A 14308-nucleotide genomic window follows, 5' to 3' on the forward strand; every position below is an offset into this window, starting at 1 on the left:
TTGGGAGAGAGACAGGAAAGAATAGGGGAGGAGGAGAGGGGAAGAAATAATACGCAATAATAATAATCCTTGCATTTCATATAGCATCTGATCACGTCTCAAAGCACTTCGCGGAATATGGCTGTGTTGTCTTTAATGTGGTTTGACTGTGTATTTTGTGGGCGAAATGCGGCAGTCAATTGAAACCAATTGCACATAGCAGGGTCTCACAAACAGTGGTGGGTTGAGTGTCCAATTTTTTTTTGAGGGGAGGGGGTGGGATTATCAGCCCTGGAAAGCTAACAACTGGGTTGCTACTTACTGGTTAAGTTGGTGGCAAACCTAAACTTGCCTAAGGTTTTGCCCCAGCCCAGGAATTTAACCCTCGTCCTCTCGCTTGCGAGCTGAGTGCTTTAACCAGTACGCTGTGGGATTCCTCCAAAAGGAGCCAAGAAAATTAAGAACCTATCCCCCAGTTTTGTAACCCAGCCTGAAATTTGGCTCGGATTTTCAAAGTGTGCACAACACACACGGAGTCGTATTTATGATGTGATGCTGCCCTTTGCTCAGGGTGCTGTGGGATGTGGGTGGGGGGGTGGTGTGGGGTGAGGCGGGGAGGATGGTGGTAAGTCAGACTGACCGGCTATGGGGTCAGCCAATACACCCCATTGCTTTGCTCCGTTGGAGGTGTGGTTTGGGGGCTCCATTAACAGCCAGGAAAGCAACCGACTCAGTGGCGGCAGTCCACCACCACCAGCAAGTGAAGGACCATTTGGTATGTAGAATCTGGAGTCCTGTAGGGTGTTGGTTAGAGCGCTCGCCTCGCAAGGACCTGGGTTCGATTCCAGGGTAGAGTGAAACGTGGGCAAGTTTTCTTACTCCAGATGCCTCTGTCCACCTAGCAGTAAGTAGGAACCCGGTCGTTAGTCGATTGGCGGATTGCTTTTCTGGGGATAATAATCCCTTCAAAAAAAAAGAAGAATTTGGTCACTCAATCTGCAACTGTTTGTGGGACACTGCTGTGCGCAATTGGCTGCCGCGTTTCGCCCACAACATGCAGTTAATCCACTTTACAATATATCCTGTGAAGCGTTTTGAGATGTTTCAACAACGTGATAAGGCGCTCTATCAAATACAAGGATTGTTATTATCCACAATATATTAATTATCAGCATAATTGCAAGGCTATGGTCTTATATTACGGATTAGGTATCAGATTCCCCTCAGTGAGAATGCAGCAACTCAAGGCTCCCAGTTATGTGCTCTCACCAGCTGAACCCCAGCCTGTTATTCCCTCTCAGGTCCCATGTAATGACATGAACTCCTGGGGCTCCTACTTTAGCAGTTCGTAATTTCTCCTGCTTAACAAACCTTTTTATTTATAAGAACACTTAACATTTTGATACATCGCCTTATCACGAACATCTCAAAACGCTTCACCGGATTTACTGTAAAGTGGTGTGACTGTGTATTTGTAGGCGAATATTCCACAAAGAGCCATGAAGTGAAATGATCAATTTTTTGTTAAATCAAGAGAATTGTCAGCCAGGACACCAGGAGAAATCCCCTTCTCTTTTCAAATAGAGTCGTGGGACGTCCACCTGAACACAGGCACAGACGGGACCTGGGTTGACTTGAAACCCATGCCAACACCTTTAAGTCATCTTATCTCAGTCAGTAGCACTCTCGCTTCCGAGTCAGAGGTTTGTGGGTTCAAAGCCCCCAATTGAGGACCTTGAGTTCACAATCCTGGCTGATAATCCAATAAAACCCAGGGAAAGTGCTGTATTATATACTCCCTTGCCTCCTTCAAGGTCCGTTTCAAGATCCCTCCTCTTCAACCGCGCCTGTTGGCTCTCTCCTACCCCTCCACCCCTTCTGATCCCAACCCCCAGCTCGGGTGCAAAATGGAGGGGACATGAAAGGCGCTATGCAAACGTAATTTGTTGTTGTAATGCTAAAGGTGCCACCTTCTAAATGAGACTTTAAACCGAGGCCCCTTTTGTTAGTTCAGTTAGTTGTTGATGATACTAGAAAATAGAAGGGAGGTTCCACTGGTGTCCTGGCCAACAACCCATCTCCCCGTTAAATTGGTCATTCACTTCATGTCTGAATGTTGTGAAATAGCTGTGCACAAACTCGCTGCCACATTAGCCTACAGAAAGCAATCAGACAGCAGCGTGAAGTGCTTTGAGACACTAGCATTTCATGTTGTCGAGATGTCTTTAAGACGTTTTCACAGAATATACTATAAACTGAATCGACTGTATATTTTTGGGAGGTGAAACCAGCACAGATTGCGCACAGCAGTGGCCCACAGGCAGTCGTGGATTGAGTAACCAAATTATTATTATTATTTTTCTTTTAACGGATTATTACCCCGGAAAGTGATCCGCAAATCGACCAACTTAGTTTCCTACTTAGTGCTAGGTAAGCAGAGGCGTGTGGAGTGAGGAAACTTGCCTAAGGTTTTACCCTGCCTGCGAATCGAACCCGGGTTCCTCTCACGTTCGAGGTGAGTGTTCTGACCACTATGCCACTTTGACACATACAAGCAGGAGGTTACTCACAGGCGAAGAACTCGTCGTTGCTTCCCTCGGTATCTGTGGCTTGCAGCGCCAGAGCCAGCAGGGAAATACTTAATATCCTGATCATTATCCCGGCTTGCCGTGTCCCGAAATGTTTTCCTGGGACGCTCTCTCGTTCTTTTCCGTCAGTCAGCCATGGATCTGTGAGTAAATAGCTGGCAGGTTTCCCCCTCTTCTCTCTTTTCTCCCTCTTTCTTACTTTATCTCTCTCTCTCTCTCGGTCCTAAAAGACAATTATTTTTCAACGAAGGAAACAGCAGCCTATCACCTGAGGGGGTTTGCACCTGTGCACTCTCGTTCCTTTGTTCTAACACTTACCACCTCCTTTCCCCCCAACCCCCCCCCTCGCTCCCCCCACCACCATGCACCGCCTTCTCTCCGCTCCGCCCCTCAACCCACACCAACCCTCTTTTCATAATCTTCCACCACCTGCTTCACATGCCCCTGTCTGTCTGTCTGTCTGTCTGTCTGTCTGGTGGTGTATTTTTGTGCTCCAACTGTCCTGCCCCAAAGTTTCCTTCTTTTCAAAATAAAACCGACAAGTTATATTTACACAGTGCCTTTCACGTCGGAAGGACGTCCTAAGGGCTGGACAGTTAAGGCTTTGCACGCGAGCTGAGCTGGTTGGTTGGCATTAAACATACACTGCAATAAAACATCTCTCGTACCCGTCATTTTCATTGCTTCAGCAAATGCAGGGCGGGCCTGTTAGAACCTGCCCTGGTTGAGTGTGTTTTCAGTGTCCAGCCGTGACTAGACAGCTTCCACGCCCACAAAATAATAACAATCCTTGCATTTGATGCAGAGTCTTATCACGCCTGTGAGACGTCTGACCAAAATAGTCAATGACTGAGCCACTGACTACCTTCAGGTCACACAGCTGACATCAATTCATAGAATCATGCATGCAGAAGAAATTATATGTCAAAGCGCTTCACAGGGCAACTGTGGTCAAGTGTAGCGACTGTGTATTTGTAGACAATCTTAAAAGCCTATTTGCACATAGAAAATACTCTCTGCTCCGCCCCTTGTAGTATACATAGTAGCTCCCACAATTAGCCTTGAAGTGAATGATCAATTAATTTAGAGGATTGTTGGCCAGAAGAAGATCCTTTCTCTTTTCCAACAGGACGACAGGATCTTTTAATGTCCATCTGAACGAACAGACAGGAACTAGGTGTAACGTCTCATCCAAAGATGACACCTCCGTCAATGCAAGGCTCCCCATCCCCAGCACTGTGCTGGAGTGTCAGTCTAGCCTGTGAGCTCAAACTCCCCAATGTGGGACTTGAACTCACTGCCTTCTGGCTCAGAGGCGAGAGCGCTACTGCTGTCAACACAAGTCCAGTCACACGTTGGTGCAGATTTCATTCCAGTGCTTAATGAGGAGTCCCGTAGAGCACTGGTTAGCCCACTTGCCTCGCGAGCGAGGACCCGGGTTCGATTCCCAGACAGGGCAAAACTTTTGGCAAGTTTCTTACCCCACATGCCTCTGTTTACCCAGCAGTGAGTAGGAACCCAGTGTTTGGTTGATTTGAGGATCGCTTTTCCGGGGGTAAAAATCCCTTAAAAAACTAACAATTTGGTCACTCAATCCACTTAACGGTACATCCCGTGAAGCGCTATTGCGACGTCTTAATGACGTGATGAGGAGCTATATCAAATGCAAGAATTATTGTTATATTCCAGTGCTTAATGATGGCTCAAATGGCTTGTTATGCCGAACAGCCTTTCAGCGGCAGCCTAATAACAAAGCCTCCTGGGGCCACAGGTGGTGCCACTAGGGAGCGGGTACCAGGGCATCATCAGTGCGTGGCAACCGACACCATGGCAACTCCTGGCAATAGGACCGGGCTCAACAGCAGCGACACAACCGAGCACAACTAAAGAAGGATATGAAGAAGGTGTCATTTCAAAGCAAGAACCCTCCATAACACACACACAGCCTTGGGACGCCCTCCCAACGTGAAAGGCACTATATAAATGCAATTCTGCATTGTCAGAGGTACCGTCCTTCACACGAGAGGTTAAACCGAGGTCCCGTCTGCCTGTTCAGGTGGACGTTAAAGATCCCGTGTCGCTATTCGGAAAGAGAAGGGAGTTTCCCTCTCTCTCCCAGTGTCCTGGCCCCCCAAATAAAATCGGTCATTCACTCCATGGCTGTTTCAAGGTCCAAATCCTTGACTAATCCAATGCCTTTGGACGTCCTCCCGACGTGAAAGTGCTATATAAATGTAAATTGTTGCTGTTGTTTGTGAGACACAATCAATCCACTTTACAGTATATCCTGTGAAGCGCTTTGAGACGTCAAAGATGTGATAAGGCGCTGCATCAAATGCAAGGATTATATTCATTATAAAGGAAACTCATTCAGGCGTAGAATGTTTTGCCACATGTGGCTACAGCAATTAAAAGGGAATTGGATATGAGTGGGGGGAAATTCCCGAAAGGTTATCACAACAATAATGCTCCTTGCATTCGATACAGTGCAGTAATCTTATCACATCATTGAAACTCACAGTGTTTTATAGGATTTACTGTAAAGTGTAGTGACTGTGTATTTGTTGGCAAACGCAGCAGCCAATTTGCACAGAGCAGCCATGAAAGTGAGTGACCGATTTTATCTGGGGGATTGTTGGCTAGGACATAGGTTTTGAGTTGTGCCGTCTGATCTTTAATGGCCACCTCAATGGGCAAATGGGGCTTCAGTCCATCTGGAGGACGGCATCTCTGACAACCCAGCACTGCACTGAAGAGTCAGTCCAGACTGAGTGAGTTGAAAGCGCCGACTTGGGGCTTGAGCCCACAACCTTCTGACTCAGAGGCGAGAGCCGACTGAGCCAGGCTGACACTGAATATAATGGGTCAGTTGTTGATTCAATTATGGAGTCCTGTAGCTCAGTGGTTAGAGCACGCACTCGCCTCACAAGCGAGAGGACCTGAAGTTTGATTCCCGGGCAGGGGCAAGATGTTGGGCAAGTTTCTGGGGCTAATAATTCCTTTAAATAAATAAATAAATACATAATTTGGTCATTCGATCTACGACTGTTTGTGGGATGCTGATGTGCGCAATCGGCTGCCGCGTTTCGCCCACAAGATATGCAGTTAATTCACTTTCCAGTGTATTCTGTGAAGCACTTGGAGACGTCTCGAAGGCATGACAAAATGCTATATCTAATGCAAGGATTATTGTTCTCAGTGCACTGTGTAAAACAAACGGAGATAATGTAACTTTGTGAACACCCTGCGATTGTAGTTGCTCTCTCTCCGGCCAGTAGGTGCTGACAACACTCATCTCTGAGTATCCATTGAACCTTTCCCTTGGAAGAAGCAGCAATTCTAGTGGCTGAAGGCACGGCCGCCGATGGTGGAGCGGAGGACTCGGGGGAACGAGGAGGAGGCCAGACCCGGAGGAACGAAGGCAACGGGTACTGTTTTGAGGAGAGAGGAGATCAGAGAGGTAGGGGGGATGCAAAGGAGTGGAGGGATTTGAATACAAGGGTGAGGATCTTGAAGTCGATCCTCTCTGGGATAGGCAGTCAGTGCAGTCTGGCGAGGACTGGGGTGATCGGGGAGCGGAGTTTGGTACGGGTGAGAATACGGGCGGCAGAGTTTTGAATGATCTGGATTTCATGGATGGTAGTGGATGGAGACCGGCGAGGAGGGCGTTAGAGTAGTCCAGCTGAGAGGTGACAAAGGCGTGGACCAGGGTTTTAGCGGCTTTCGGAGAGAGGTATTGGCGGAGACGGGCGATGCGTCGGAGGTGGAAGAAGGCAGTGCTGGTGAGGGAAGTAAGGAAGTGGCAATGAATTAGGGTAAGTCAGGTCACAGCTGGGACAAGTGGTTAGGTTTGGGCTACATTACAGACAGGATGTCAAGGCGATGGACAAGGATCAGCCACAATAGCAAAAACGGCACAAGACGAAGGGACTTTGGGAGGATTCCTTGAGTAGTGGATCTGCAGCTCAGTGGTTAGTGCAGTCGCCTCGCATGCAAGAGGACCTGGGTTCGAATCCTGGGCAGGGCGAAACTTTGGGCAAGTTTCCTTACTCCACACACATGCCTCTGTTCACCTAGCAGTCAGTAGGAATCAGTTTGTTAGTCGATTGGCAGATCACTTTCCCAGGGTAATAATCCCTTAAAAAAAATTAGTCACTCATTCGACAATGTTTGTGGGACACTGCTGTGCGCAATTGACTGCCGCGTTTGACCCGCAAAGGGCTTTGAGACGTCTCGAAGGTGCGATAAGGCGCTATATCAATAATAATAATAATAATAATAATCCTTGCATTTGATATAGCGCTTTTCACGTCGGGAGGACGTCCCAAAGCGCTTCACAGAATATACTGTAAAGTGAATTGACTGTATATTTGTGGGCGAACGCGGCAGCCAATTGCGCACAGCAATGTCCCACAAACAGTCGTAGATTGAAAATGACCAATTTATTATTGTTTTTGGTTTTTGGAGGGATTATTATTAGGCGTGTGGAGTAAGGAAACTTGCCCAAGGTTTCGCCCTGCCTGGAATTGAACTCAGGTCTCTCGCTTGCAAAGCGAGTGCTCTAACCACTGAGCTACAGGACTCCTTGCATCAAATGCAAGGATTATTATTATTATAGCGGGATGGTGTAGGCAGGGGAAGGCGGGAGTGAGATTATCTTGGGATTTGAATGTCACGACAAGGATTTTTAGCAACAGTAAATACGCTAAGCTTAACCATGGCAGATTTCACGCTTGGGTGAAATAACACTCCAGAGATAACCCTCAATCCTGGGTTGGAAAAGTACTAAGGCAACTGTTCCCTGGATCCGTGTTCAGCTCCGTTCCCTAAAGCCCTGTTTACAAAGCTTATCAACCAAGGAGCAGAACAGAACAAGCAGCAGCACCCGAATCTAAGAGGAACCCAAGACAGCAGCCCTGTGGAGTAAAGAGGGCTGCGATCGATACAGCCCTTATCGTAGCAACGTCTCAACGTGCTTCACAGGATTTTACTGTAAAGTGTAGCGACTGTGCATTTTGTAGGTGAACACAGCAGCTCTCTTGCAGCAACAACACATTGTACTTACACAGCGCCTTTCACATCGGGAGGAACGTCTCAAGGAGCTGGACAGTGAAGGGTTGCAGTCAAGAGGGGTGGAGGGCAAGGGATGCTTGACTGAAGGCGCGGTCGAAGAGGAAGGTCTTGAGACGGGCCTTGAAGGAGTCAGGGGATAGAGTGAGACAGGCAGAGGTGCTCTGGGATGGAGTTCCAGAGGTTGTGGGGAGGGGGTGGTGGGGGTGGGAAGCAGAAACTGAAGGCCTGATGGTAGAGAACAGTAATTTGTTGCTGTTGTTCTTGTTGAATTGTGATGTACAGGTGAAATAATAGAGCCGCCCGGCTGGGTTCTTCTTCGGTTCGGCTGCTAGAGTTGAGGGCCAACTCTGGCCCGAGTTACAGCGAGACCGACTCGCAGTCACTTACCGGGAGAAACTCCTCTCTCTTTTCAAGCAGTGCCACCTGAACAGGCACCGACTGGGCCTCGGTTTTAGCGTTCTCACCCGAACGGCAGCACTGACAATGCAGTTCTCTCCCTCCCTCCCTGGGTAACTGGACTCGAGTGTCCACTTCAAGTCCCCAATGTGTGTGGGGTGGTGGAAGGGCTTGAACCTTCTGGGCTATGTTCTAAGCACCCAGATGCACTGCTGACTGAGTCCCCTATGGCTCAGCTAACAGGGGTCTGCTGCAGGTCCTCCACCCCACCACGTCCACACCACCATCGGTGTCTGACCTTCAGCGAATATCCCCCCCTAAACCTCTGGACCTCATGGAGTCCTGCAGCGTAATGGTTAGAGCACTCGCCTCGCAAGCGAAAGGACCTGGGTTCGTTTCCTGAATGGGGGTAAACTTAGGCAAGATTCCTTACTCCACACACCTCTGTTTATCTAACAACAAGCAGGAACTCGGTTGTTAGTCGATTGGCGGTTTGCTTTTCCGGGGATGATAATCTCTAAAAAAAATATGATCACTCAATCCACGACTGTTTGTGGGACACTGTTGTGCGAAATTGGCTGCCGCATTTCGCCCACAACTTTACAGTCAATTCACTTTCAGCATATTCTGTGAAGTGCTTTGAGACGTCTCAATGAACGTGATAAGGCACTAATTCCCTGCCTCTGTCCCTCGCCTCACCCCCTCTCTGTCTACCTTTAAATCACACCTTAAAACCTGTCGCTTCCACCACCCCCTATGGTCACCTCCTCCCCTCTCTTCCACCTCACTCAGCATCCGACCCCTCTATCTTGAAATGCTCCGAGACGCTATTCTACGTGAAGGGCAAGTTGTTGTTGAGCCATAGATGATACTAATATAATATCATGTTGCATTTGATATAGCACCTATCGCGTCATTGAAACGTCTCATATGATATACTGCAAAGTGGATGGACTGTGTATTTTGTGGCTAAAATGTGAGAGCCAGTTGTGCACAGCAGCGTCCCACAAACAGCCATGGAGTGAGTGACCGATTTTATTTAGGGGATTGTTGGCCAGGACACCGGGAGAGAGAGAGAAAAATGTCCTTCTCTTTTCGAATAGCGCCGCAGGATCCTTAACGTCCGCCTCAGCTTAGATTATGTGATTCCATGTCCCGAGGTGGGGGCTCGAACCCACGACCTTCTGTCTCTGGGGCGAGAGCGCTATCACTGAGCCAGGCTGACACACGCTGAGGCAATTAATATAAAAGACTGACCAATAATAAAAAGCAAAACAAATAAAAATTAAACATTTTATTAGTCAGTCGGAATATTAAACATGACCTAAGGTTCGCATTAACTTCCACAAACACCCCCCGAGCCCCCCCCACCCCCCGAAAAAAGCCACACCCTCAGACACTTGCACCTGACTATTAGGTTGAATGATGCTTTCCAGTGTTGTTTCGCGCCAATTTGGGAATGAACGGGGAGAAGTGGATGGTGATGGTGGGGTGGGAATTGGTAGCTCAACTGGACAGTGGCTTACAAGCCCTTAATGTGACAGTGTCCAGCGGAGGCTGCCGACAGAGGAGATGTTTGAGTCTCGACAAGCTGAAGGTGATCCGGCTGATCCACGACTGTCGACGTCCCACGTACCCCAGCAGGTTGCCAAGAAGAACCAGGAGTACGATGGATCCCACTGTAATGAGCATCACCACGCCCAGGTCTGGCCCTGCAACCAGAGAACACACATACCACACACACACACATACCACACACACACACATACCACACACAGACACACACACAGCCACCCAGTCAGAGAGGCCATCGGGAACCTGTGTCTAGAGTTACGCCATTTAAAGTGATAATGGCTAGAAATAGTTATAATTATAATAATCCGTGCATTTGATGTAGGAGCTTATCACATCTTCGAGACGTCTCAAAGCGCTTCACCCAACACACTGTGAAGTGAACTGACTGAATATTGTGTGGGGGGAAACACAGCAGCCAGTATATATATATATATATGTTTGTCTGTATATAGTATATCCTATGACGTGAAAGGCACTATACCAAATCTTAGGGTTATTATTAAAAAGTAGGACCACAGCAATGAATCAGCTACCTGAAGTGCGCAGAGTAAGATAATACCTCATGGAGTTGAGCAAAAGTGCTTACCTTCATATTTATCTGCGAGCTTCATGACAGTGATTGGACTAATCTCAACACAATTGTCCTGTGAAGTGCAGGTATTCACTGGAACAAAAGCTTTCCTCACCTGTAAACGATAATCATACAGTACTCGGAGATAATAATATTGTTATTTAATAAGTATACAATCCCCTCTCAAGATTTCCATCTTTGACCGAGTCTTTGGTCATTTTCCCACCCTACCATCATCACCAACCATTGGCCTCCACCACCCTTAACAAGAATAATATTAATAATAATCATTGCATTTGATACAGCGCCTTATCATGTCTTTGACACGTCTCAAAGCACTTCACAGAATATACTGTAAATATACTGAATTGACTGCGTATTTTGTGGGCGAAACAAAGCAGTTAATTGCACACAGCGCTCATCCACAAGCAGTCTTGGATTGAGTGACCAAATTATTATTTTTAAATTTTTCTTTATATTTAAGGGATTATTACTCCCAGAAAAGCAATCCGCCAAATAACTAACAACCGGGTTCCTATTACTGCGAGGTAAACAAAGCAGTAAGGAAACTTGCCCAACATTTTGCCCGGCCCAGGAACTGAACCCAGGTCCTCTCACTTGCAAGGCGAGTGCTCTAACCAATATGCTACAGGACTCTTGACTCCAACCCATAGCTCGGGTGCAAACCCTTGACTGTCCAGCGCCTTGGGGCATCCTCCCAACGTGAAAGGCGCTATATAAATGGTTGCTGTTGTTGTTGTTGTTACTCCTTACATTCGATGTAGCATCAATTCATGTCAGTGAAACATCTCAAAGCACTTCGCAGGATTTTAATGCAAAACGAGTCATGTTGAAGCAACGTCACACAAACAGCTGTGAAGTGAATGATCAATTTTTTCAAGGATGCTGAACCTAAGAATCCGAAATTTATACAACATTTCACATTGACGTGGAGTCCTGTAGTGTATTGGTTAGAGCACTCGCCACGCAAGCGAGTGGACCCAGGTTCGATTCACAGACAGGGCGAAACTTAGGCACGTTTCCTTACTCCACAAGCCTGGGTATACCTAGCAGTAAGTAGGAACCCGGTTGTTAGTCGATTGGTGGATCACTTTCCGGGGATAATAATCCGAAGAATAATTTGGTCATTCAATCCGTGGGTGTAACGTGGCAGCCATTTGCACACAGCAGTGTCCCACAAACAGTTGAGGATTAAGTGACGATTATTTTTAAGGGATGTGATCCGCCAATCGACTAACAACTGGGTTCCTACTTAGTGCTAGGTAAACAGAGGAGTGTGAAGTATGGAAACTTGCCTAAGGTTTCATCCCGCCTGGGAACTGCTTCACAGTATATAATGTAAAGTGGAGTGACTGTAGTTTGTGGGCGAAATGCACAGCCAGTTGTGTACAGCAGCATCCCACAAACAGTCATGAAGCAAGTGCGCACTCCTAGTTGTTCTGGTGCTGTGCATTCTATGTATTTATAAAATCATAGAATATTACAGCACAGAAGGAGGCCATTCGGCCCACCGTGCCTGTGCTGGCTCTTTGGAACAGCTACCAACTAGTCCCACTCCTCCGCTCTTTCCCCCTATCCTTGCAAATGTTTCCTCTTCCATGTCCTATCCATTTCCTTTGTGAAAGATGTTACCAAATCTATTTCCACCACCCTTTCAGGTCAATACATTCCAGACCGTAACAACTCTCCGTAAAAATAAATTCTCATTTCCATCCTGGTGCTTTTGCAAATTATCTTAAATCTATGTCCCCTGGTCTCCAACCCACCCACCAGTAGAAACAGTTTCTCCTTATTTACTGTATCAAAACCCCTCATAATTTTGAACTCCTCTGTTAAATTTCCCCTTAACCTTCTCTGGTCTAAGGGGAACAATCCCAACTTCTCGAGTCTCTCTCCATGTAACCGAAGTCGACGTGAATACTGTAAATTAGACCTGAGGAACTCGAGAGAAGTCCTCATCTCACTCACGTCTTCAGAGCAGGAGCAGAGCTTCTCGGCACAGACCTGAAGTTCACACTTGAGGATCGTGGAGTTGCTTAAGGCATTGGCTGTGACCGAGAGCTGTAGCGATGGGGAGTTTCCATTGGGAAAAACAGAGACCCCATCAGACACTGGACACCTAGGAAGAGAAAGACATCTCAAGTAACTGGGGACTCAGGAACAGACTGACAGTCTCGCTTTACATTAAAAAGATGGCGGATTGGGTAAAAGTTCCGGGATCCAGTGACAATAGCAATCCTCTGGTACACATAATAATAATAATAATAATAATAATAATAATAATAATAATAATAATAATAATAATAATAATCCTTGCACTTGATATAGCGCTTTTCACCTCGGAGGACGACCCAAAGCGCTTCACAGAACACACTGCAAAGTGAATTGACTGTATATTTGTGGCGAACGCGGCAGCCAATTGCGCACAGCAATGTCCCACAAACAGTCGTAGATTGGAAATGACCAATTTATTATTGTTTTTGTTTTTTGGAGGGATTATTATTAGGCTCTGTGTGGAGTAAGGAAACTTGCCCAAGGTTTCGCCCTCTGCCTGGAATTGAACTCAGGTCTCTCGCTTGCAAAGCGAGTGCTCTAACCACTGAGCTACAGGACACAGTGCCTGGCATGTTGGAAGGAGGTCTCAGAGTCTTCACACTCTCATCACCCAGAGAGTAATAGATGAAGGTTGGCAAGAGCCAAGACTCGAGGAACCTAGAGTGTGCGATGGGGATAAGTGCTGGATGGTAAACAGCAAATAAATGCAACACAGCTTGCCATTGCCATTGGAACCCATCACCGTGCTTAAGAGTACCCAAACCAAGCTGAGAATTCCACGCATCCCACCTACACGTGAAAACTTCAGAGATAGATTGTCGGAACGAAATGCGCGCTCTCTCCCTGGAGGGAAAGTATTAGGCGTAGGCCGGCAAGAGCCAAGGCTTGGGGGACCCCAGAGTGTGCGTGGTGGTAACTGCTGGAGTCTAACCAGCTAAAACTGCATTGCTTGCCATTGATATTGCTGTCTGGCAAGTTTTCCACTACTTGTCCAGATGGGGCCAACCAACCCGTCACGATGTTGATTTGCAGGGTTAACAGGAGCTGAGTGGCATGACTTGATGCCCCCGGTGACTGGCCTGTCCTTCCAAGTCCTGCTGATGAGCCAGGCTGGGCTGTGCTGTCATCAGAAGTGCCATGGAATACTGTGGACCCGCCCGGCTCAGGAACTGGATTACAGACTGACACAGAGGAGTGTCTCCATTCCGACATTTCCGATACTAAACTTGGAGCCAGTTCAGCTTCAAGGACATCCTGGTCATTTGACATCCGGCAAGCGCTGGTTTTGAGCCCTCACCAGGAGGCTCTGTGAACTTCCTGATGGGCCACACAGCTCAGTATGAATTGCGTGAGAGTATAGTCACCATCTTCCTGCCCACAGTTCCATGCACATCCCTCCCCTTTCAGCGATAGCCAATTAGATAAATAGCCAAAGTATACACCTTACATTTGGTATTAGTGCCTTTCACATCAAGAGGACGCCTCACAGTGCTTCAGAAGATGTATTGAAAAGTACAGTGACTCATATTTTGTGGGCGAATGAAACAACCATGGAATGAGTGACCAATTTTATTTGGGGGATTGTTGGCCAGGACACTGGGAGAGAGAAACTCCCTTCTCTTTTCCAATAGTGCCGTGGGATGTTTAATGTCCATCTGAAAAGGCAGATGGGATTTCGGTTTAATGTCTCGTCTGAAGGACGGCACCTCTGACAATGCAACAACCTCCCGTTGTGGATCTTGAACCCACAACCTTCTGACTTAAGATGCGAAAGTGCTACCGACTGAGCCAGGCTGACATAATCTGGAGGTTTTGGGGGCCAGGACACCAAGAGGAACTCCCTTCACTCTTCTAACAGTGTCACAGGCTCATTCAAGCAAGAGGAGCCGGGTTCCATTCTCAGGCAAGGCGATACCTTAGGCAAGTTTCCTTTCCCCACACGTCTCTGTTTACCCAGCAGTGAGTAGGAACCCAGTTGTTAGTCATTTGGTGGATTTATTTCCCAGGGGTAATAAACCCTTCAAAAAAAAATGCAGTCACTCAATCTACG

This window comes from Callorhinchus milii, unplaced genomic scaffold, assembly GCF_018977255.1.
Source record: "Callorhinchus milii isolate IMCB2004 unplaced genomic scaffold, IMCB_Cmil_1.0 Scaffold4, whole genome shotgun sequence".
In the NCBI taxonomy this organism is placed as follows: domain Eukaryota; kingdom Metazoa; phylum Chordata; class Chondrichthyes; order Chimaeriformes; family Callorhinchidae; genus Callorhinchus; species Callorhinchus milii.